The sequence below is a fragment of the Lissotriton vulgaris genome, chromosome 7 (genome assembly GCF_964263255.1).
Source record: "Lissotriton vulgaris chromosome 7, aLisVul1.2, whole genome shotgun sequence".
NCBI lineage: Eukaryota > Metazoa > Chordata > Amphibia > Caudata > Salamandridae > Lissotriton > Lissotriton vulgaris.
In genome coordinates, this window is record NC_141695.1 from 47383096 (window position 1) to 47407144 (window position 24049).

General features: G+C 43.1%; 1 long non-coding RNA gene across 1 annotated transcript in view; it reads left to right on the forward strand.

The window, feature by feature from the left end:
- Positions 1–2197: 2197 nt before the first annotated feature.
- Positions 2198–24049, forward strand: part of LOC147700687 (uncharacterized) — a 63106-nt gene continuing 41254 nt past the window's right edge. Inside the window, exon 1 of the long non-coding RNA XR_015297142.1 lies at positions 2198–2308. This is a non-coding gene — a long non-coding RNA (uncharacterized LOC147700687). The remainder of the gene's footprint in view (positions 2309–24049) is intronic.

The window sequence follows — 24049 nt, forward strand, 5'->3', positions numbered from 1 at the left end:
AAGACGCGCTGACAGTGACGCGCGCAGTCCCCTTGACAGTCAGCGCATGCAGTGGAACAGCGAGCGCTCTTGAAAAACGCAGGTAGGCGATAACGGTTGCTCCGTTAATGTCGCTGAGTGTAAGGCCTGTCGCCGATAGTTATTTTAATAAAGTGCTGTCGTAGGCGGCGATCCCCATACGAAGGGAGAGGAATTTAAAAAAAATAACTCACAGGTTTCCGTTTTGGTACGCTTTCCTTCTTTTCTTCTTGCTTGTAAAACGGGAAGTTCTTCTCATGAACTCCTCAGCGATAGTCCTTAAATATAAACGCCAGTTTCCCTCGTCGCCAATTGAAGTGAAGGTAGCAGACCATAAGATGTGTAGAATAAGGTATATTTATTAAGATAAATATAATAACAGGTGAGAGCCAGGGAAGCGACGTCCTTCTCCAACCAGCTCGGTAACACCAATGTTCCACATGGAACTTATCATTGTAACACTCCATATTCTATGCACGAGCATTAAAGAAATAAGAACACAACACAGTGGTTAAGGGCAGAGTGCAAGGTGTATGAATGCAAGGGACCTGGGGCATATTTACAAGACCCTATCTCCACAGGAACGTCGCCCTTCATGATGTTCCTGTGGCAATGTGTGCTTTGCCTTACTTACTTAACATGGCTGTACTCAGCATGAAAGGGGAGGGCAATGGCTGTTGCAGTGAGCATTCCACCGCAAAACCCATTGATTTTGACTCTGCCCGCTATTTACAAGAGCGGCCTAAATAGGAGGCAGCACCTAAATTAAGACCAGGGAAAACCTGGTCTAATCCGGTGAAACAAGGAGAAATGCTTTTTCTCATTGTTGTTGCTGTTTGCATGTGTGCTCCAATGTTCAGCACACGTATAAAAAGCAACAGGCCTTTGATTGTTTAAACAATAAACAATCTTTTTTTTAAAAAATTAACTTTTGGAACTTCTATGTGTGCTACATTAAGCAGCACACATAAAAGTTCCAAAACACAATTAAAAGGTTGTTTATGTTTATGTGCAGTAAGGTACACCTTCCTGCACATAAACAATCTTCCCCTCAGGGCAGATACTCGTGCACTATGGTGCGAGGGTGCCTGCGTTCGAGCTAGGCTGCTGAATGTTGCGCAAGCGCTGCGGAAACACAAGGCTCCACCATATTCTTGTAAATATGGTGCAGCCCTGTGTTTCAGAATTGGCAGTGCATGGTGTTAGGCGAAGGAGGCTAACACCATGCTCCGCCACAACGTTGTACATATGCCCCATGGTGAGTGAATACAGGGTAAGTGGAAGGGAATAGGGGCAAGGTGCTCAGCTTGTGAGTGTAGGGTGAGAAGTGAGGGGTGTGATTGTAGAATGAACGTGGTGTCTTTATAAGTGCAGAATGAGAGCGGTACCCTTGTGAAAGCCTGCAGCACAATAAAGCCAGATCTAATAGCATTGTCAATGTTTGTTTTTATATGTGAGGGCCTTCTTGTTTTCTAACGTGGTAAGCAGGAGGGGAGGCTGATGACGACACCAGGACAAGTTTGCAAGGACAGGAGCCACAGAAGCGTTCCCTGTCCCTTAATGATGATAGGGGTTCCTTCACCTAGGTTTTACCATACAGAGAGTGAGATACCCCATATTAATTAGCTACATAGCGAGCTGTAGGAATATTGAAGGGGTTGCATGTGTCATACATGTGTCAATACCCACTCCCATCTCGCAAACCGTAAAAAAACGTTGGCAAAGCCAAAAACTTCTCCGAGCCGTACCTGATGACTTTGTCAATGCTTGTTTACTGAGGGTTACTTCAGCACGACTGGCACGCCTGTGCCGCCTGGAACCAGAATTAATTGATGCAGTGGATGCTAGTGTTTGCCTGAGATGCAAAACAAAAGATTCCAGCAGGAGCTAGTTGCCTGGCTGACGGGAATGTTTTCCATTTCCACTCCGCAAGGTTTGTTTGCGTTGGGCTGACCTTGAATTTGGCGACCAAAGTCACCTGACTCTATTCTGAGCAATAAATAGGTTTTCCCCAGGAACAGTATGGAAGCCTAAACATAAAACAAAAGCACCGAGGCAATGTACATGGCGCAGTTTTCCTGATGACGCGCCACAAAAAGAAGGCATTAAACCAAAACTCACCACAGAGCTCCCCGAAGACAGGAATGTCATTAGTGCGACGTCACAAAGGGTGTTTATTGAATGCGCGCAGCATGTAAGGCACAGAACTTGCCGTGGGACTCTCCGGAACCGGAAATGATGTTATGAATAGATCAAAAACACCGCAGCTGAGTGTCTGTGAACGTAGGAGGTAAGTTGCATAGAATCACAGAATGTTTTACCTATTTCAGAACCTTTTTTTCCATGTTTGAACTCGATTTTGTACTATGCACTCACGTGTTTACTTAACAAATGAGGTAATTCTTCCCTTGGGGAGAACACACTGTTTATGTGGGTGGAATTTAGTGAACTTTCTGTCCAAACATTTCAAACTCCCGAGTAGTAAATGTAAGCCATCAAAGAAAAATGCAAAAAATTTAAAAGAGAGAATATTCGTTTAATTGCTGAGAAGGGATCTATTGTGGTTGCCACATAAAAAAACATGCAAGCAAGTACCAGGTTAAATTAAAGCAATAGCATCCCTATGTTCTTTATTTTGTTTGCTGTTTATACATAACGAGAACTGAACCCAAAGATAATGGGCCAGATGTACAACCATTCCATTTTACAAGTCACAAATTGTAACGTTTTGTAGCACACAATTTGTGAGCACAGAATGGAATGTCTCAGACACTGCTTGCGATTCCCAATGGGGATGCAAATTACCTGCCTCATCAATATTCATGAGGCTGGTTGCTATTTGGGACCCTTTAAGAATGGCAGGTTCACACAGGGATGGTGGCATGGAGTCAGGGGGAGCAAGGTTCATGTATCCAGCAGCCCCCTTTATTCTGTAAAATATTGAGAGGTAATTGTTATAATGGTTAATTCCCCTCTTCTTTCTTCACATCAATGCTCTCTCTGTTCAGCCTGCATGGCAGGAGATTAATGTATGATGTCATGGAATGTTGGTGTGTGGACTAGTGGAGAGCGTCAGTTGGAGGATGAGAGGCTGAGCAGAGGGAGACTGCTCCAGGTGGGGCTGTACATCCTATACATCTTTACTTCTATCCTATTTATCATCCTACCTTCATCTTCTACAACTATAACTGAAACTAATAAAGGAACTACTTGGAACCTACTACTTGGCCTACACCTTGGACTATTTATTTACATCATTTTGGCGACGAGGATGGGATGCGAACCCACGCGTGTATCCCGGTATTTTGATTACGGGTGAGTGTATCCCGGTATTTTGATTACGGGTGAGTGTATCCCGGTATTTTGATTACGGGTGAGTGTATCCCGTTACTTGTTATTTATGTGAGGTGTATCCCTTTCTTTCCATTGGTGTCTTCTTTGTTGAGTACTAGTTGTCACGCATGCATTTTTATACATTCTGGTTACGGTCCAGTCAAGTTTCAGTGCTGGTTCGCTGTTTACTTAACGGCTCTTGTTTATCCATCTTTCTTTTTGTTGCCGATGATTGGATCTTTTACACATAGGCGAGCCTGAGACGTCAGGTGCACTTATGTTGGGCGTGTGTTTCTCTTCTTCTTTCTTTTGCTTGTGACGTATTGTCTCTTTCAGTGTGGGTATTTTCGTGGCACAGGTCTTGTTTTGCCTTCCTTTGAGAGAAATGGGGATGGTGTGCGTGCCATTAAGTTGCTTATATTTCATTGTGCATTCATTGCTTGCATTTTCATTATTATTACTTTGCATTTCATTGTTTTGCATTATTGCACTATGTTCCATTTTATATCATCGCATTATTGCATTCCATTATTGCAATGACTTTGTATTCCTTCTGTTTCTTTACCTCTTATTCTTCTATTGCCTTTTGTTGTGAAGAGAGAGGATATGTTGTAATGGTTAATTCCCCTCTTCTTTCTTCACATCAATGCTCTCTCTGTTCAGCCTGCATGGCAGGAGATTAATGTATGATGTCATCGAATGTTGGTGTGTGGACTAGTGGAGAGCGTCAGTTGGAGGATGAGAGGCTGAGCAGAGGGAGACTGCTCCTGGTGGGGCTGTACATCCTACACATCTTTACTTCTATCCTATTTATCATCCTACCTTCATCTTCTAAAACTATAACTGAAACTAATAAAGGAACTACTTGGAACCTACCACTTGGCCTACACCTTGGACTATTTATTTACAACAGTAATTTAGTTGAAAATGCGCAAAACACTCGTCTGTGACGAATACCCCCAAATATTCAATTGGAGTCTGGGCTCTGACCTGTGAATGCCAAAGGATCCGGAGAGCATCCACAAGAGAATTGAAAAGCAGAACCTCAGTTTTCTTTAGATAAGTCTTGTAAGCTCAGATACCTATAAAGCAATTGGATTCATCTAACACCTGCTAAATATTGCCCTTTTCCCGCTTTAGATACAGAATAAAATCATCTGCAAACATCTTAGGCTTGCTCATACCCAGGAGAGGGGCCTCAATTGCCTGTGAAGCCCGAATCCCTATCGTAAGGGGCTCTCCTTAAAAAATGTGAATAAAATAGGCGAAAGGGGGTACCCCTGACAAATCCCCCTATTCATCACAACAGTGCCTGATAAATGGAAGTTAACACAAAGTTGCGGATTGGCCCCATGGTATGCATTTGAGAGCATTCTGACAAAGTGAAGGGAAAAACCAAATCTTTTCATCCCAAAAAACAAAACTTCCCAGTTAACCATATCAAATGCTTTTTTAACATCAACCACAATAACTACTGCATTTGTCTGGTAAGTCAATTGGCTGAAGTAGAAAGCCCGGATTTTATGGCACGACACGGAGGCCATATTATGCAAATCTCCTTTATTACTACAGCCCAGTAGCAACAATGAGAATGAGAATATAGAACATTCATGAACATTCTAGACAACTACATAGTCCCTTCGCGACCAGCCATCTTCCTTCTTTGCTGCTGCTGCTCAGAAAGATAAGTAATACCTTATGAACATTCATAACCTTACTTAATTTATATAACCTTTTAACTATTATAGCCTTATTTGAAGGTTTTATCTGTTTAGACCTTATCTGTTTTAGCTGATTATACTCTTTAGGCTATGTATGCCTACTTTAAATTAATTTTCATGTTTTTTGAAATGCTTACCCCTTGACCAGGTTACGAGAGTATCCTTGATGCCTTACCTGTTTTCTCAACTTGTGTATATTTTACCTTATGTCTATGCACCGCCTTATTCCCACTGTTTGGCGTAACTGGGCGAATTTTTGTACATTAATAACCCAAGGTCTTCGCTAACCGCTTTCTCTCCGGTCCCATTTGGACCGGATTAGCCTTTAAATATGTCCGATTCGTACTCGTACTTTATTCCTATTAGCCTTTAAATATGTCCGATTCATGCTTGTACTTTATTCCATAGTAGTTCATGTTATTTAAGTTACAAGCATTACTGACCCTTGACAAGTACGCTTATTTAAATCTAAATACTCACCTGAGACCGATCCTCTCGCGCTTCACGCGCACCCTCTTTACGTCAATTTCTCGCTTCTTCTCCTTGCGCTGCGTCCTCACTGCTGCGCCCCCACTGCTCAGATGCACCGGAAAGCTTAACGCGAGGAGCCGCGTTAGAGGAAAGACATAGGCAGGCGGCCACGCACGTTATTACGTGCGTGGCGGCCATTTTAGACAATTGGGAAAAAAAGTCAAGCATTTAACAAAGAGCGGACATTTTCAAACTTTGGGACAATAATAATTAACAGTTTTTTATTCACAAACCGCCGATTATCGAGCAAGCGACATCAGTTTCACGATCAGGTGACAACTCCTCATTTAATATATTGCAGGAAATTCTTTTTTATCAAGAACATTAATTAATTAATTAATAAACTAATTAAGACATAGCAATATGTCCGAACCTCAAGTTAATATCGAGGATAAACTGGAAAATTTTATAAACAAAGCCCTTGAGAAGGCATTAAGCTCTCTTGATGAAACCATCAATAAAAAAATAGAAGCCTTCTCTCTCAAATCCCCAACCCCTTCCACCAGTACTCAAAAAGAAGGAGCAGTTGAGGCTCCAAAAAAGAGGATGCTAGGAGGTAAAATAAAGGACTCAAAGAAGGTCAAGTCCCCCGCACCAAAAAAAGAAAAAACATCAGCTCCTCCATCACGCTTTCTAAGCAGTGAAAAGACTGATGCCTCGGGCACCCTATGTGGGCAAGATTCAGGCCCAGAGCTTCCGGTAAATATTGATAGCGAAGGCAGTGATGACAATTCCTCGCTAGGGATTGATCTGTCATGCTCTTCGGGTTTCAACACGGATGTGGAAGAGGCACCTAAGGGGAATGGAAGCTCGGAAGAGGCTTCAAGGACCTCACAATCAAATATGGGACTTTTGGACCCGTTTGGAGATCTAATGTTTGATCCGCTATTAATTAAACACCCTTTGTCCCCGAATGGTCTCCTTCACAACATGTGGCCGACTACATAACCTACTGGTTAAGGAAGGATTTCCCACAAGAGGTTAGAGCAAGACTACGCTCAGAATGCCCCAGACCTAACCTCCCCAATAAGATAACGGTGACACCTGAACTGGACCCTAAAGTTGTGGCATTTCTAACCAAGTCTTCAAGAGATCCCAGAAAGGGCATAGATAAAGGTTTAAAGTCATGCCAAGACCGTCTCCTTGACGTCATTGGGCCCCTTACCAAAATCTTTGAATTGAAAGAATCGGCATACTTGGATAACTCTTATGTAGACCCTAAAGAGTTAAGAGAGTGGATCCAAAGGGCCGTATGCCTGGTCGGCAATGCCAATACCGCTCTCTCCACTGAGAGAAGAAAAGGGGTAGTCTTTAAGATAGACCCAACGCTTATTGAACTTGCTAAAAATGATAGGGGACCAGAATCAAATGGTCTTCTCTTTGGCGAAGAGTTTATCAAAGACATGGCCAAATATGTTGGCGCATTTAAATCGATTCAAAAATCTCAAAAGGACATTAAAAAGGTGTTCCAAGATCGTGTTTTCACCAGGGCCAGGAGAATGCAGGGTCGTTTTCCCGGCTGAGGAAAATCCTCATCAAGACCCTTCATGGCACGTGGCAGAAAGGACAACAGCAACTTCGGATCTCACCAATTCTATCCCCAAAGACAGAGATCCCGTGGTCGTGGCACATTCAGAGGTGAAAGAAGACAACGATCCTTCTCTTCAGGTTGGAACCTCGAAAGACCCTTCTGTTACCACACCAAAGGTGGGAGGGAGATTACGTTTATTAGCAGAGAATTGGGATTTAGTGACCAAAGATCCTTGGATCCTACAAACAGTGAGAGGCTACAAAATAGATTTCATCGATTTACCATCCCAAAAAAGAATTCCACAAGAAATTTCCTTTTCAGAAAAGGACAGAGCCCTAGTCTCCCAAGAGGTTCAAGACCTATTAAAGAAAGGTGCCATCATCGAAACTCACTGCTTAGGTTACCTCAGCAATATAAAGGCATAGGAGGCGGATTAGCGATTATTTACAGGAATTCCATTACTTGTAGGTTACAAGAAGGAGGGATTGAGGACTGTGAAAGTGTTTACTTCTCACTCCAACTGAATCCCAACAAATCCATGTCTGGTCTTCTGATTTACCGCCCGCCGGGGGCCACAGGTAACTTTGTCCGATCACTACTGGACACCACCACTTCCTCTTGCACCGTGACCCCTAACTTCATCCTGCTCGGCGATTTAAATCTTCATTGCGAGGACAGTACTAATATTACTGCGAGGGACCTCATCTCAGAACTGAAAGCACTTGACCTCCATCTGCTCAACTCAGAGGCAACCCACACCAAGGGTCACCTCCTTGATCCCATATTTGCCAATTTTACAAAAATTGAAACTCGCCCTGCTCTCCCTCTCCCCTGGTCTGATCACTTTCTCATTCCTTTTATGTGGCAAACCAGTAAACCCATTTGCCACTTGCAAACGCTTAGAGAACGCGACAGACCATGGTCAAAAATACCTCTTGAAGAATGGACACAGGAGTTGACACGATCTACCCCCTTTGCAGATCCTGATCCTGTATTAGCTAACGATAATTTCACCAACTGGATTATTTCCACCTTGGATATAGTCGCCCCAAAGTTAGATCTAAAGAAAAGAAATACCACTTTTAAAACACCTTGGTTCTCACAGGAACTCAGGAACCTTAAGAAAATCTGTAAAATCCATGAGCGTAAATGGAGGAAAACATGGGATCCTACTACCAAGGATGAATATAAAGCAGCGATGAGGACCTATAAAGCGGCGCGGAAAGCAGCCCAAGCCTCCTTTTTCGATAAAAAAATTAAAGCTGCCTCTAACTCTTCTCGTGAGACCTACAAAATAGTTAAAGAGCTCCTTACTATACCCAACACCCTCCCAATCCAACAACCCACAACTGACAGATGTAACCAAGTAGCCTGTTTTTTCCAAAATAAAATCATCAAGATCCTACAGTCACTTCCTCCTTTACACGATGACAATCTCCTGACGACCCCATCAGTCACCGTCAGTGGCCCTACTTTAGATAATTTCAGCTTACTTTCTGAGGACGTTTTCGTAAAAACCCTTTCAGACTTGAAAAGCGGTTCCCCTAATGATCCTGCACCTATCCACATTCTCAAACAAGTTGGACCCACCATCTCGTACCTGGCCACCAATCTTATTAATGCTTCGTTTGATCAGGGAGTGGTTCCTCCTAATTGGAAACATGCTATTGTTAAAGCCCTGCAAAAAAATCCGGGTATGGACCCTACAGATTTGACTAACCTCCGTCCAATTTCACTCCTTCCTGGTTTAAGTAAGATAGCAGAGAAGGTAGTTAACAAGCAATTGTCTGCCTTCCTTGAAACTAACAATCTCCTTCGACCCACTCAGACAGGCTTCCGCCCAGGTCAAGGGACGGAAACAGCCCTTTTGAAGGTAGTTGAGGAGGCAAGATGCATCTTGGATTCGGGAGGATCAGTGTTACTGATTCTCCTGGATCTAAGCGCTGCATTCGATACGGTGGACCACAAAACCCTCATCAAACGCCTCTCCGGTTTGGGTGTAAGGGGCACAGCCCTTTGCTGGCTCTCGTCGTTCTTAAAAGATAGAACATTTCAGGTCAGTGAAGGAAATGTGCGATCCGACATCTTCCCTCTCCAGTGTGGGGTCCCTCAGGGCTCTTCACTGAGCCCTACACTTTTCAATATATACATGGCCCCCCTGGATGACGTGGTCTCCCCTTTTGGGATAAAAGCCGTCACATACGCCGACGACACCCAAATGATCGTATCATTCTCCCTGGAAGAGGACAAGGTAAAAAACCTCCATGACTGTTTAGAGGGCATCCAGGCATGGATGTCCGCCTCAAGGCTTAAGCTCAATGGTTCGAAAACTGAGCTCATGCTGTTGGGAAATAAAATATCCTCTCTTCCATCTGCCATGTGGCCAGCATGCTTCGGTCCTCTCCCCCAACCCAAGACTGAATTAAAAAGTCTAGGTTTCTGGCTTGAACAGGACCTTTCCCTCAAAACGCAAGCGAAAAAGACAGCTGGTACTTGTGTGGGGTTACTGCGGTCCATCAGAAAGATCCTCCCTTTACTTCCAGGACCCTCTCAGAAATTGCTTGTTCAAGGTCTAGTCTTATCAAGACTAGATTATTGCAATGCTCTCTTCTTTGCTGCCCCGGAATCCACGATTAACATTCTGCAAAGAACACAGAATGCCGCAGCCAGGATTCTCACTGGGACCTCTCGCAGGGTCTCAGCCAAACCCGCCCTCAAGGCACTACATTGGCTGCCGATCCGCGAAAGGGTCAAGTTTAAGGCCCTCTGCACGGCCCATAGAGCCTTGCATAATCAAGGGCCCCCAATGCTAAAAGACATGATCTTTCCATACAGACCTAATCGGCCCCTTGCTCAGCTCAAGGCCATCTGGCCACGGTCCATAAAATCAAAAAAGCCCGGACTGGAGGACGCCGTTTTTCGGTCACTGTGGCCACATCCTAGAATGCTCTGCCATATCACCTCCGCTCTGAGGCCAATCTGCTGAAATTCCGCAAGCTTCTAAAAACCCACCTCTTCCCGCAATAATCTTCTTCTCTCTCCCTGTTTTTTCTCCTCAGTAGTTCTGCAATACTAGCGCTGGGACGCTTACGGGCAGCCATGCGCTATATAAGTCCCAAATTTCATTTCATTTCATTTCATTTCAATATTTTCTTAGTAGAAAAGAAAAACAAGGAACAAAGACCAGTGATAAACTTAAAGGGTCTAAATCAGTGGGTTGTATACCAACACTTCAAAATGGAAGGGATTCACCTTCTGAGAGACATTCTAAGGAAAGGAGACTGGCTAACCAGGCTAGATCTAAAAGATGCCTACCTAACAATTCCAATTTAGGGACCTCACCAAAAATACCTCAAATTTACTTGGCAGGGAAATCTTTATCAGTTCTGCAGCCTCCCCTTTGGCCTGTCATCCTCCCCTTGGTGTTTCACAAAAGTACTCTGACCCATAACTACCTGGCTCAGAGAAAGGGGTGTGAGGTTAATTATATACCTCGACGACATCCTTATAATGGCCCAATCAAAAAATACGGTGTCTTTTCACAACAACCTCACAATACAACTCTTAAAGCATCTTGGGTGCCTCATAAACACAAAGAAATCTTGTGTGATTCCAAGTCAAAAGACTCAATATCTGGGTTTCCTAGTATATACTGTAAAAACAGAATTAAGACTTCCATCAGACAAAGTCAGGAAAGTCAGGAAGGAAATCCGAAAATTACTTAGTCTACACCCCTTTCCCTTGAGGCTTCTGGCAACAATCCTAGGTTTACTCTCTTCAACAATTCAAGCAATATTTCCGAACCCTTACATTACCGGGCAGTTCAGAGATTAAAAGCCAGATCCCTGAGATTGAATCATTCTTACTCTCATCTGATCTCCCTAGATCTAGACTCGAAGACAGAACTCCTGTGATGGTGTAGAATGTGGAAGCATGGAATGGCAGAGCCATTTTCGGGGAAACACCAGATCTAATAATAGAATCCGACGCGAGTTTACAAGGATGGGGAGTGAGATGTGGGAACTTATCTGCAGGAGGTCAGTGGACTCCTCAAGAGAAGAAATTGCACATCAATTGTTTGGAGTTATTAGCGGGTTCATTTGCAATACGCTTTTTCACTCAGAATTCAGCCAAATGCTGTGTAACACTTCGGATGGACAATGTCTCTGCAGTATGTTACGTCAGCAAACTAGGAAGTCCACATTCCAAGGGTTTATCGGACCTTGCAATAGGTTTCTGGGATTTCTGTTTGAACAAAGGAATATCTGTAGTGGCAGAACACATTCCAGGGTTGAACAATGGCATAGCAGATTGGTTCTCGAGGAACTTCAAGGACTCCAGCAATTGAAAACTAGACAGACAAATTTTCTTAATCATCCAGTCTCATTAGGGTCCCTTTCAGATAGATCTCTTTGCAGATCGTTTAAATACACAACTAACCACATTTTTCAGCTGAAGACCAGACCCTCAAGCTCTCAGAGTGGACGCCTTCCTCCCAGATTGGACCGGTCTAGCCCTTATGCCTTCCCACCTTCTGCACTAATTCCACGCCTACTCCTTCATGCTCGTCGCTACAAACAAAGCATGGTCGTCATAAAGCCACTTTGGAGATCCCAAGCTTGGGTTCCCATAATTCTCGAAATGGCTGTAGACTTCTCCATCCTGATCCCTCCCTTCAGGGAGATACTTCGGGGTCCAATAGGAGAGATCCATCCCCTGGTAGAGCAAGGTCTTCTTGTTCTGACGGCATGGAAGATTTCAGGAGACAATGGTGAATCCCAGGACTTTCGTCAAGTGCTCTCACTCTCATTTCAGAATCGTGGGCTTCCGGTACAAGGAAAGCTTATCGATTGGCATGGAGCACATGGGTTCGCTGGTGCCTTCAATGACCCTATGATCCCGTTTTAACTGATTTAGTTCACGTAGTTAATTACCTATCTGATCTCTTCACATCTGGTCTATCTTATAGAACAGTTAACGTTTATAGATCCGCAATTTCTGCTGGCCACTCTCTTATTAATGGAATCTCTGTTGGTCAAACCTTACTAACTAAAAAGATTATGAGAAGCATGAGAGTCATCAACCCTCCTTCTGCTAAATACTCCGCCTTATGGGATGTCACCCTTGTTCTTAGAACTCTCTCTTCATGGGGTGATAATTTTTCTCTTTCACTTAAACGCATCTCGTACAAACTTACTGTTTTGTTATGTTTGGTGTCTTTTAGAAGAACTTCTGATGTTAAAGCTTTGGATATCTCTTTTTTTTTTTTTTTGAATATTTTTATTGATATGCAAGATGACAAAATAAAACAGAAGGCAACAAGAATTCATATACGAGTTCATCCATTTGTAGAATTAAACAGAAGGCTTAAGAGTCATACAAATTAATAATGTTATAGCAAAATAAAATTCTCAATCTAGCAGGGTGCCCCAAATTCTGTTAAACTTAGTCAATGAGCGGATTCCCCTAAGGTTAGCTAAGGCTAGCTCCATAGCGTGTATTTCTATTACTAAGGTCCACCATTTCCAGATCGTCGGTGGTTCTGGGTCGATCCAGGCCCTAGCCAGAGTTAGTTTTGCACATGAAAACAGTATAGTAATTAGAGATGATTGTGGGGATAAAGAGGTGTTGAGGTCTAGTAGGACCAAAGCAGCCGTGGTGGTGGGACACGAAATATTTTTTATTCTCAGTACCCTCAATATGTCGCCCCAAAAGTTCTTTAGTTTGGGGCAAGAGTATAAGATATGAACTAAATTAGCTGCTTCCAGCGAACATTTAGGGCATTTGGTACGGCTACTGAAGGAGGGGTTTAATGACCATTTGGTGATTCTTTCTGGTGTGTAATATAACATGCAGGTTGTTCTGTATTGTTGTAGTCGAAGGCTGGATGATCGTACGAGATTATTTATATTAGTAAGAGAGTGCTCTATCTGGTTAGAGGTAATATTTAGGTTTAGCTGGGTACTCCATTTCGCCGCCAGTTTGTCGCTATCGTTGGTTCTAGAGAGGCTGAGTATTTTATAAGATTCGCTGATGACTGATTTATTCTTATTTGAGTAGAGACAAGTCCAGATATCACAATCCGAAATATTTCGTATCTTTTTATAGTTGATCAGATAGTCATGGATTTGCATATATTTGAACCTTGAAGATTCCGGTAGATTGTATAGCAGCTTGAGTGTATTAAATTCTAGCAACCCCTGCGAGCCGTACAGATCCTCCAGCGTCTTAATCCCAAGAGAAGCCCAGCTATTAGTGATAGGATCTGTGAAGATAGCCGGGAGACCTGGGTTGCCCCACAACGGAAGTTTTGAATGATAAAAATTTGTTTTGCAATGTTTTAATATATTATTCCAAATCCTAACAATGTCTCTGGCGGTCTTGAACTTTACCCTTTTGTAGTAATTCGGGTCATTGATTCTGAACAAAAAGAATAAGGAGTCTTGTTTCAGCATAAAAGAATGAAAAAAAAGGGGAGTTCTATCTCCGTGTAGTACTGAGCGTATACGAGTAAAAAATGAGGACCAAAAATATAATTTGAAGTCTGGGACATTTAGCCCTCCTTTGTTTAGATTATTTTTCATTGTTTTTAATGACCTTCTGGCCCTTTTGTAGCCCCATATAAAACTGCTCAGAAGCCCGTCTAGATGCTGAAAAAATGTATTGTTAAGTGACAGCGGAATGGAACGGAATAGGTATACAAATTTTGGCAAAACTTTCATTTTGATAAGATTAATTCTACTAATCATATTTAAGGGCAGTTTGTTCCATTTTTTCAAAACAAAAGTAGTTTTTTTAATCAAGTCATTATAATTTATATTGTTAATATTTTGTAGTCTGGCTGTTAGTTTAACCCCAAGGTATGTGGCCTCTTTGCAGATCCCAGGTATAGGGACAGATGGGGAGTAGTTCGATATGACTTGCGTCTTCTGAACGTTGAGCTTGTAGCCTGACACCTTCCCAAATTTCTCGGCCTCGAGGTATATTCCTTTTAGTGCTTTAGCAATGTCCGTGGTATATATGGCAATGTCATCAGCGTAAGCTGTCATTTTCAGCTCCTGTGAGTCGAAATTAAATGGGATAATCAGGTTTTGGAGGTGAAGTGCAAGTAAAAAAGGTTCGAGTGAAAGAGCAAATAAAAGAGGTGAAAGGGGACATCCTTGCCGAGTCCCGCGCATTATAGGGAACTCTGATGAAGTCAAGCCCCCGTAGCTGATGCAAGCGGTGGGATTGTCATAGAGTGCTTTTATACCCCTCAAAAAGTTTCCCCCAAGACCTATTTTAGATAGTGCTCGCCAGAGATAGGTCCACCCCACTCGGTCGAAAGCCTTTTCGGCGTCTAATAGTATCATGCCGAGTGGAATGGACTTAACCTCCGCGATATCAAACGCTGTGATTGCCATGTTTACATGCGCGGTTGTATCTCGCCCTAAAATAAAGCCATGTTGTTGTTGATTGACAATTTTGGGCATAAAATGGGCTAATCTATTAGCCATGATCTTAGCGAATATTTTCGCATCAGTGTTGATCAGAGAGATGGGTCGGTATGACCCTCTCTCTTCCTTGTTTTTCCCTTTTTTTAAGAAAAAAACTATTTTTGTCCTGTTCCAGGATTTAGGAGCCATTCCGTTTGGTCCAATCGATTGCATTACTTCCAATAGTAGTTGTTCTAGTTCTTGGCCGCAAGTTTTATAGAGTTCCAGAGGTATTGTATCCTCTCCTGCCGCTTTCCCTGTTGGTAACGAGTTAATAGCCTGTTGTAATTCATTAAGTGGTATAGCATTAGAGAGTGCATCCAGGCCTAATGGGTTCCCTGTACTCACTGGATGTTCTTCTACATATTCCTCAATTGATTCTATATCGGGGGGGTTTTCTGGGGTATATAGGTTTCTATAATACTCAGCGAATTGATTAAGTATATCTTGCGGCTGATTATATATTTTGTTCCCTTGTCCTCGGATTTTAGAGATTAAAGTATCTGCTCTATCTTCTGCTACTTTATATGCTAAGACTTTGCCAATTTTGTCCCCACCCTCATATTGGGCTATTTTGAATTTTTGGATCCTAGTGCTGTTTTTCCTAATAAGGTTAGATTTTATATCATTTTTCAATGTGCTAAGTTTTAGGTTGATTTCCATTACTGCTGCGGGATTATGCTGTAATGCGTTAACAAGTAAATCTTCCAATTTGGTTATACTATCCAATAGTGTATGCTTGTGCTGCTTCTGTTCTGCGTTTTGCCTGATGACATAGGCTTGAGTGAGCCCTCTGATACTTGCCTTGCAAGAGTCCCATACCATGCAGCACCCGGTTGAGTTTCTATTAATTGTTATATATTCATTGAGATGAGTTTTGAGCTGTCTCACATAATTTGGGTCAGAAAGCAGGTGTCTTGGGAAAGAGAAAGGCCTAGGTGGTGTCCGGGTGCTTTGTGTATCAAATGTTAATATGAGTGCGTTGTGATCAGATGTTATCCGGGGACAGAGGATCATGGAACCAGCCTGTAATAATGTATCGCTAGTTAGAGCCAGATCTATTCTAGTGCACATCTTGTGGGGCGCAGAGTAGTATGTGAAGCCCGGTACAGATGGATACAGATATCTCCAGGCGTCTTTAATATTGTGTGTCCGACATATATCTTTTATGGACAGCCTGGTCTTGTGCATCCTTTGATGAGCATTTGGTTTGGTGGTATCTATTTTATAGTCCAAAATACAGTTAAAATCCCCCATTATTATGAATTCCCCCTCCCAGCCCAGAAGTTTCACATTTAGTTGGTCAAAGTGTTTTGGGTCATCTACATTTGGGCCGTAGACTACGCATAAAACATACTTAGTGTTAGCGTAATTGATTTGCGCTATGGCCCATCTGCCATCCTTGTCATGAGCAGTTTGGAGTACCTCTACCCTGAGTCGTTTGTCCTTAAGGATAACAACTCCTCTTGTAAGATTCCCAAAAGTGGAACAAACCAAAACTTCATATCCCAGTTGATTTAAGATTTTCCTGTCTTTCCATATGATATGGGTTTCTGATAATAAGCAAAAATGAGGGTTATGTAATTTCAATTCCTCTGATACTAAGGATCTTTTGCTTTTGCTATTGAGTCCTGCCACGTTCCAGGCTAAACATCTAATTAGATGCATTTAACTGTCTATTGGAATACTGCGCCCTCTTGAAATGACCAAATAATAGAGCTAAAGTTAGTTCTCTTAAGCCTCTACAACATATAATAATGCCACAAGAAAAACATAAGTTGCGAATTTTATCAATTAGTTCCCACTTGTCATCCTGCACACAAATTTTATTATATTCCCCCCCCCCTAGCACCCCTGACCCCATCTTGCGGAGATATTGTCCCTCCCCCCTCCCCCCTTGGTTCTCACCCCGGCCGGAGAAGAACCACCCCCCAGTGAATGCTGCCGTTAGTAAGGCAGCGTGTGTGGTGACGCAGCCTGTGTGTCACTCTTCCCCCCCACCCCCCCTCCAAAAAGCAGAAATCATTAAACATGCACAAGTCTTTTACATTTCCTTTTGATTTTTCTCATTTTCTCATTTTCTCATTTTCTCCCCCTCTAGTTTCATAAGTTTGTGAAGTTGTGCCCCCTATACTCCCATTAGATAATTTGTTCTAACATCAGTCTTTACTTATCGCTTCTGAAGTTAGATTGTTTCTGGGTCTAGCTCTGGCTAGATATGATGCTGGAGAGATAATTCTCTGCTTCCTTAACATCATTAAAGAAATGGGTACGCCCATTTCTCATGACCTTTAGACGAGCAGGTTCTTGGAGGAAGACTTGCCCACCATGGGCCTTGATTGGGTCCATCAGTTTGCGAAACTGCCACCTCTTGTCCATAGTGTCCCTACTGAGATCGGAGCGTGTGAAAAACGAGAATTCTCCTACAGCTACTGGGGAGTTGGGGCGGGCTCTCTGCCAGACCGCTTGTCGTAGAAGGAAATTGCCGAAGTAGATTAGGAATGGGCGTGGAAATTGGTTCTCTCTATTCTTCTGGAACAGAGGTAAGCGGTGGGCCCTTTGGATTTGTGAGTCCCAGTCCCAGTCTGACAAGTCCGGGAAAGCCTTCTGGAGGAACCCTACGATGTAGGCTCTGGGGTCTCCGCCCTCTGATCTCTCCGGAATTCCAAAAAGTCTTAGGTTGGAGCGCCTTTGACGATTCTCCAAATCCTCAACTTTTAGCTGTAATACCTTCAGTTGGTCGTCGTGTTTTTCCACTGATTTTATCATTTTGGTGTTTGTCTCCTCCACCTGTACCACCCGTTCCTGTAGCTCAATAGTATCTTGAGAGACCCCCCCAATTTTAGCCGTGAGATCTTGTAAGACAGATTGCATCTTGTTATTATCTTCTCTGAGTTGGAGGAAGTGTTCTTGTGCTTCCGCCCTCTGATTACTCAGTTGTTTGCTCAAGACCGTCAATATTTCATCTAAGGAGGCAGGAGTATCAGTCTCTGCATTTCTTGTAGCCGTTGTAGGAGAAGCGATGGCAGGGCCCCGGGGTATCGCCTTTAAGGAAGAGGGGCTTGTTGTTGCCTGGGAGGACGGTTGGATAGCTGATGGTGAGTTATTGGCTTCGTCTGATAATGTTAGCTCCAGGCTGTAGGATGACCCGCTAGCTTGCTCTTGAGGCTGCTCTTGAGGCTGTAGCCCGTCCCACTTGTCCCCCAAAGGCATGATATCTGGGCTGATCAATATGCTTTTCTCCGGGGAGGTCGTGACTGGTAGAGGGTCGGTAGGGCTCCCACCTGATAGCCTCAGTGTCATGTTTTTAACCAGACCCTTTGCTACAATCCAGTTTCTGAGTGGGCTTTTTTCTAAGACATGCTTCTTCAGGGCAGGATTACTGCTTGTCTTTTGTTTGAGTCGTTTGGAGATAGCACCTGCTTTGCTGCTTTTCTTTGATTTTGATTTCCCCTTGATTTTGTTCTGTGAAGCGCACCCCCCTGTTAATAGGTCTGTTGACCTGTCATCCTCTATCTCTGATTCGATTTCACAGTCCTCGTAGGAGTCCAGCTCGACATCAGCTGGGAACAACTTATTTGCTATATTCTCCTTAGACCCCCCAGGCTTGTTACCTACATCTTCAGGTATCACCTCTAAGTTGCTTGTAATGAGGTCAATTGAGGTCGGTTTGGGTAGATGAGGTGGTGGCTCTGGAGGCATCTGTGGAGCTTTACCCCTATTGAGGTCTAGCGCTTCTGGTGTCATAGTACTCGCATGCAAGGGGTCAGGATCAGCACCTTGATTATTTAGAGACAAATGTTGTGGAGCAGACCCTTCTGCCACCCCCCCTGCTTTTTCCTGTGCTTTTGTCCCAATTTTATCCGTTTTGGTTACTAAACCCTTAATCAGTGGCACATTGGATGGAATTGAGGACTTTGTTACCTGTTTGGCTGTAACCGTTGAAGATTTCGCTTCTGCTGAGATCAGGGCTGCAGAAACAGAGACTGTAGCAGGGGGGTCGCTATTTTCCGTTGAAGCGCCGTCGGGGTAGGTCTCAAGGGGTTGTAGAGAAGTGGAGGCTGCCGTCGGGACTGCCGCGGGTGAGATGGTGAGCGTAGCAGCTGTGGAAGGAGTGGCGGCTGAGAACGAGGTAGTTACTGCTGCAGCTGCAGCTGCAGCCGTATTCGTAGCCGTCATCGCCTGTTTGCTATTCCGAGTCTGGCGTGACGGCATCTGCGAGGGGTTCTTTGGGGTCATCCTATGGCTCCCCCGCACTCCGGCAGTCGCTCCGGCGGTCACTCGCCGGTTCCCGAAAAGACCAGAACAGCTGAGCCCGGAGTGACCGATCCGTGCACCAAACAGCTGTCGTAGCAGCCAGGCAGCCTCGAGGAGCAGAAGCATCGGTTGAGTGAAACGGGAAAAGCCGCCGAAGTAAACCTGCTCCGTAACCTCGATGGAGTTACAGCGTCGTTACTGCATTCTTTCCGAGAGAGTTCTAGGAGGGAGAGCGAGGAGTGGAGCACACAGGTAGGTCAGCCGGCACGGATCCTCACTCCGCCATTTTGGATCCGCCGAAGCTTTGGATATCTCTAGTAGGGCCTTCGAACCCAAGGGTGTTTGTTTCTACCTCAAGAAAAGAACTAAAACAATGTCTTCCTCTATCTTTTACCCTTTCTTTCCCCAGAATGAAAGACTATGTGTAGTTAAATGTTTGAAAGAATATGAAAGAAAAACGAAAAATTTAAGAATGAATGAATGTCAACTTTTGATTTCACACAGATTGCCTCACAAAGGTGTCTCTTCTCAGACCTTGGCAAGATGGGTTAAAGAGGTTATGCATGAAAGTGGTGTAGATACCTCTGTCTTTGGAGCTCACTCTCTTTTTTTTTTTTTTTACATGTTTTTATTGAGATGGATCAGAATATAAAAAAAACACATTTACATATATCAGCTGGATAAGAAAATGGTAAAATCAGACATTACTATTAAAAATATACATATACATCTTCTACATCTTCCAGCTCTTAGCGAACATCCAAAAAACTTGTCACAAGATTATCCTCGTAGGAAAAAGTTACATTCCAAAACGGTAGAGGAGACTCAAGGACTGTTCAGATTATTCATCTCATTTTCCTCCAATTACTAAGAGGAGCCCATATCTTTTTACCATAATCTTTCCTCTTTTTACCTTTAAAGCTATATAGGCATTCCTCGATGTTATGAGTCCCCAGCAATCTCGTAAGCCACATCTGAAAAGTGGGAGCTATCGGATCGTTCCAGGCCGCCGCAATTAAGATTCTAAAAACAGCAACACACAGAAAGATAAAAGCTTCGGCTTCTTGTTCGATTATAAGGTTTTCATCCCTGCCAATCAAAACAGTAGTAGGGGATAGAGGAATTTGACACTCTAGCAGCCCCGATAAAAACTTTTCCATTTCTGTTAAAACTGGCTTAAGATTCTGACAAGAATAAAACATATGCAATAAATCCGCCGGGCCTTGATTACACCTTGGACACCTATCAGTATCTCTTTTACCCCAATGAAACAACTTAGCGGGAGTATAGTAAAGGTTAAACACCATCTTATAATGCTGCGCTTTTAAATTAGTTGCTCTTAGTACTTTTCTATTCAATGCCAGAGCATAATCTACATCTATGTCTGGGTCCCCAATTCTTTGCGCCCAGGCAGTTTCTATTTGTCCAATGTCCTCTCCCAAGCCCTGTAGAAGATATCTATACCCTATTTTGATCTTCTTGCCCCCGTTCATTATGTATTTCACAATCGGGTTTAGCTCCTGAATAGAAACCCTAGGTCTTAGTGACTTCACTGTTTGTTCTAATTGTTTATATAAAAGCCAGTGGTTCGTAGGGATACCATATTTTTGTTGCAAAACCTCAAACCCTAATAGTTCATCCTTACACATGACATCCCCCAGACATCTAATGCCCAAACTCTTCCATATGCCGCTATTTCTGTTCTGTCCTAGATGTAAGAATGGGCTTGAGCTCCAAAGATCTACTGTACCATTGATCTTAGGGATCTTGAGAAATTTCAGAATCGCCTTCCATGTACTCCACGCACTTAACATCACTTTGCTTTTGCTCCTTTTAAAATACAAGACATTGGTTTCTCGTGTTAAAATCCCCATAGCCCTTTCTCCAATTAATAATTCATATATTGTGGAGATTCTGTGGGATCCAGGCGGCATCTCTGGAACATCATAATTCAATAAATGATTCATATGCAGCATTAAACAGACCCGGTGATATAACCTTAAGTTAGGTGCAGATAACCCTCCTCCCTCTAGTGGTGTAGAGGGTTGAGCTAATGATCTCCGAATTTTTCCATATTGCCATAGAAATTGTGAAAACACTGCTTCCATTTTTTTCATCAAGCCCTCATCAACGAGTAACGGTATGGCACGGAATAAATACAATAATTTTGGAAACATTTACATTTTCAAAACATTCACCCTTCCGATCAATGACAGATGTAATACATCGATTCTTCTCAATTCTTTGTCTATTAATGTAAGTAAGGACACGTAATTTTCCTGAATGATTTTACCTACATTTGCATTGATTTTTACTCCCAGATAGACCGCGGAGTCCACATACCTTTGATCCCTTTTATGAATGTTCTTTGTACAAATTATTATTGTTTTTTCCGTGTTGAGCTTATAACCAGAGTACATCCCGAACTCCTGAGCCAAATGGCTTAATTCCTGTATTGCCGTTTGCGGATTAATGGTAACGATTGCCAGATCATCCGCATACGCCAATAACTTGGTAGTATGTCCGTAAGTTATAACAGGGGTTATTTTATCAGAAGCAAGAATCTTCCTAATTAACGAGTCTATATAGAGTGAAAAGAGTATAGGAGAACAGGGGCATCCTTGACGGGTGCCTCTTCTAATCACCACCTCTTCCAATTGGAGTCCCATTGAGGTGATTATGGCTACAGGATCCATATACATAGCTTTAATTGCTTTCCTGCATTTCTCTCCAAAGCCCCTTCTGGCCAATACCTCCCACATAAAATCCCAGACCACACGGTCGAAGGCCTTCTCGGCGTCAAAAAGGATCATGGCCATATCTCCACCCGCAGCAGCCATTGCATCAAATAACAAGATTGCCCGCGCTGTGTGTTCCGTGGTACCTCTCCCTGGGACAAACCCATGCTGCCAGGGTGAGACAAGTTGACCAATAATCCTTCCTAGCCTTTTCGCCCATACTTTAGAATAAAGTTTGGCATCCGCATTTATCAGCGAAATCGGCCGATATGAACCGGGATTCTCCTCCGGTTTTCCCTTCTTATGGAATATTACGATATTGGTCTGTTTCCATGTATCCGGGACCTTACCAGAGCAGATTATTCCATTAAATAGATCTTCAAGCAAAGGAAGAATTTCCTCTCCTAAAACCCTATAAACCTCTATTGGTAAGCCGTCTGGGCCTGCCGCTTTACCCGTTGCCAGTTCATTCAGTGCAATCTTTATCTCCTCTGCTGTTATAACCAGATCCAATTGCACCTTATCCTCCTCCTCCACCCTTGGGCATGGGGGTCCCTGATCTTGCAAGGGTGGTACCACCCCTGGCTCCTGATCGTACAGTTTCTGATAGAATTTGTGAAATACATCCATTATTGCTTTTGGATCTGTATATTCTACCCCGTTATACTTAATCTTACCAATTTTATTGCGATTTGTTTCTTGCCTAATGCGCAGCGCTAATGCTCTTCCAGCTTGTTCACCTGTCTCATACCTCCTCGCTCTATGTGTTTGATATTCACATATCTCCTTCTGCGTGATTGTTTTTAAGATCTCGCCCTTGATCCGAGCCATGTTTCTAACAGTTTCCCCACTATCCTTACCTGAAACTATTTCCTCTATATGACATCTCTCTACCTCTGCTAAATCTGATATGAGTTTTTCCGCTTTACTTTTATCCTCTTTCCTTAGTTTTGCTGCACAACTAATCGTCTCACCCCTTAATGCAGCCTTAAAGGATTCCCAAACTCCATTTCTGGAAGCACTATATCTATTAAACTCAAAAAATTCCTTCGCCCACTTTTTAATATGATTTACAAACCTTTCATCATTTAATAGTTTCCTTTCAAAGGTCCATCTTGATGTTTTCCTCTGTATATTGGGAACCTTATACGTCAATATCAAGGGGTTGTGATCAGAGACTATTCTCGGTAATTTGACTATTTTAACCTTGCCAATTTCCCCCATTGTCATAAAAAAATAATCCAATTTGGAATATTTCTGTGCCGGGTGGGAAAAATATGTATACCCTCGATCCCCAGGCACTTTTTCTCCCCATACCTCCACCAAACCATGAGACTGAATTAAGGAGCCGAGAGCTCTATTTACTTTACGTTTACGACCTGTATAACTACTTCCCTGTTGCCAATCTGCTGAAATATTCATATCCCCACATACTATCATCGGGGTGGTCCAATTAGCCAACTCTTCTTCCAGTTTATCATAAACCATTCGGTCATCTTCGTTTGGGCCATATATCATACACAATGTGAATCCCAGGTTCAATTCCACTAGGACCCACCTACCAGACCCATCAGTTTTACTTCGTTTCACTCCACCCAGATTACTTTTTGCTAAAATAGCCACACCTCTGATCATAGATGATTGCGATGAACATCCAATCATGGTATACCCATGCATCTCCAGCAGCTTCCTTTTAGCCCAGGGTATATGGGTTTCCTGAATGCAGACTATGTCTATATTATTTGATTTGACCAAGTGACTCAGTCTTTGCCGTTTCTTCCAGTCGTTTAGACCACCTACATTAATGGTGCAAATCCTAATGTCTGACATTATTGACACGTTTACATTTCCTGCGTTGTCTGTTAACCATGAATCTGATACCAGCCCAAGTCATATTCATTTCCATCTCGTAGTTTTTTTTTTTTTTAATCCACCCTTTTCCCCCCTCCACCCCCACCCCCTCCCCCTGCTCCCTCTCCCTCCCCTTGCCCAGCTCCCAGCCGGAGCTCCCCCTCACCCACCCCCCTTTTTCAGAGGCGCTCAGACCTGTAGTATGTGCACGTGATGGTTCGCAGCCCTGATTGAGGAGATTTGATCCTGTATCCCATCTTTAGTTCCTATGACCCCCCACCATATACAATACACTCCACCCCACACTCTGTGTTCCTGCTTTGTACTTCACATAAACTTAACAGGGCTTCACTTTTGTCTAGATACTACCGACATGGTGAACCCAATTATTATTACCAGACACTATTATCAATCATTGCTTAACAATTCTAGGCATTTTCTAGACCCCCTGCGACATCAAGAATTCTTTGGCCTTAACCTCGGAGGAAAAATATAATGTTTTTCCGTCTTTGATTATCTTCAGCTGAGCGGGGTTTATCAGGTATGCCTGCATACCCTTATCCTGAAACGGTTTAATCATCTGCCGTAATCTCC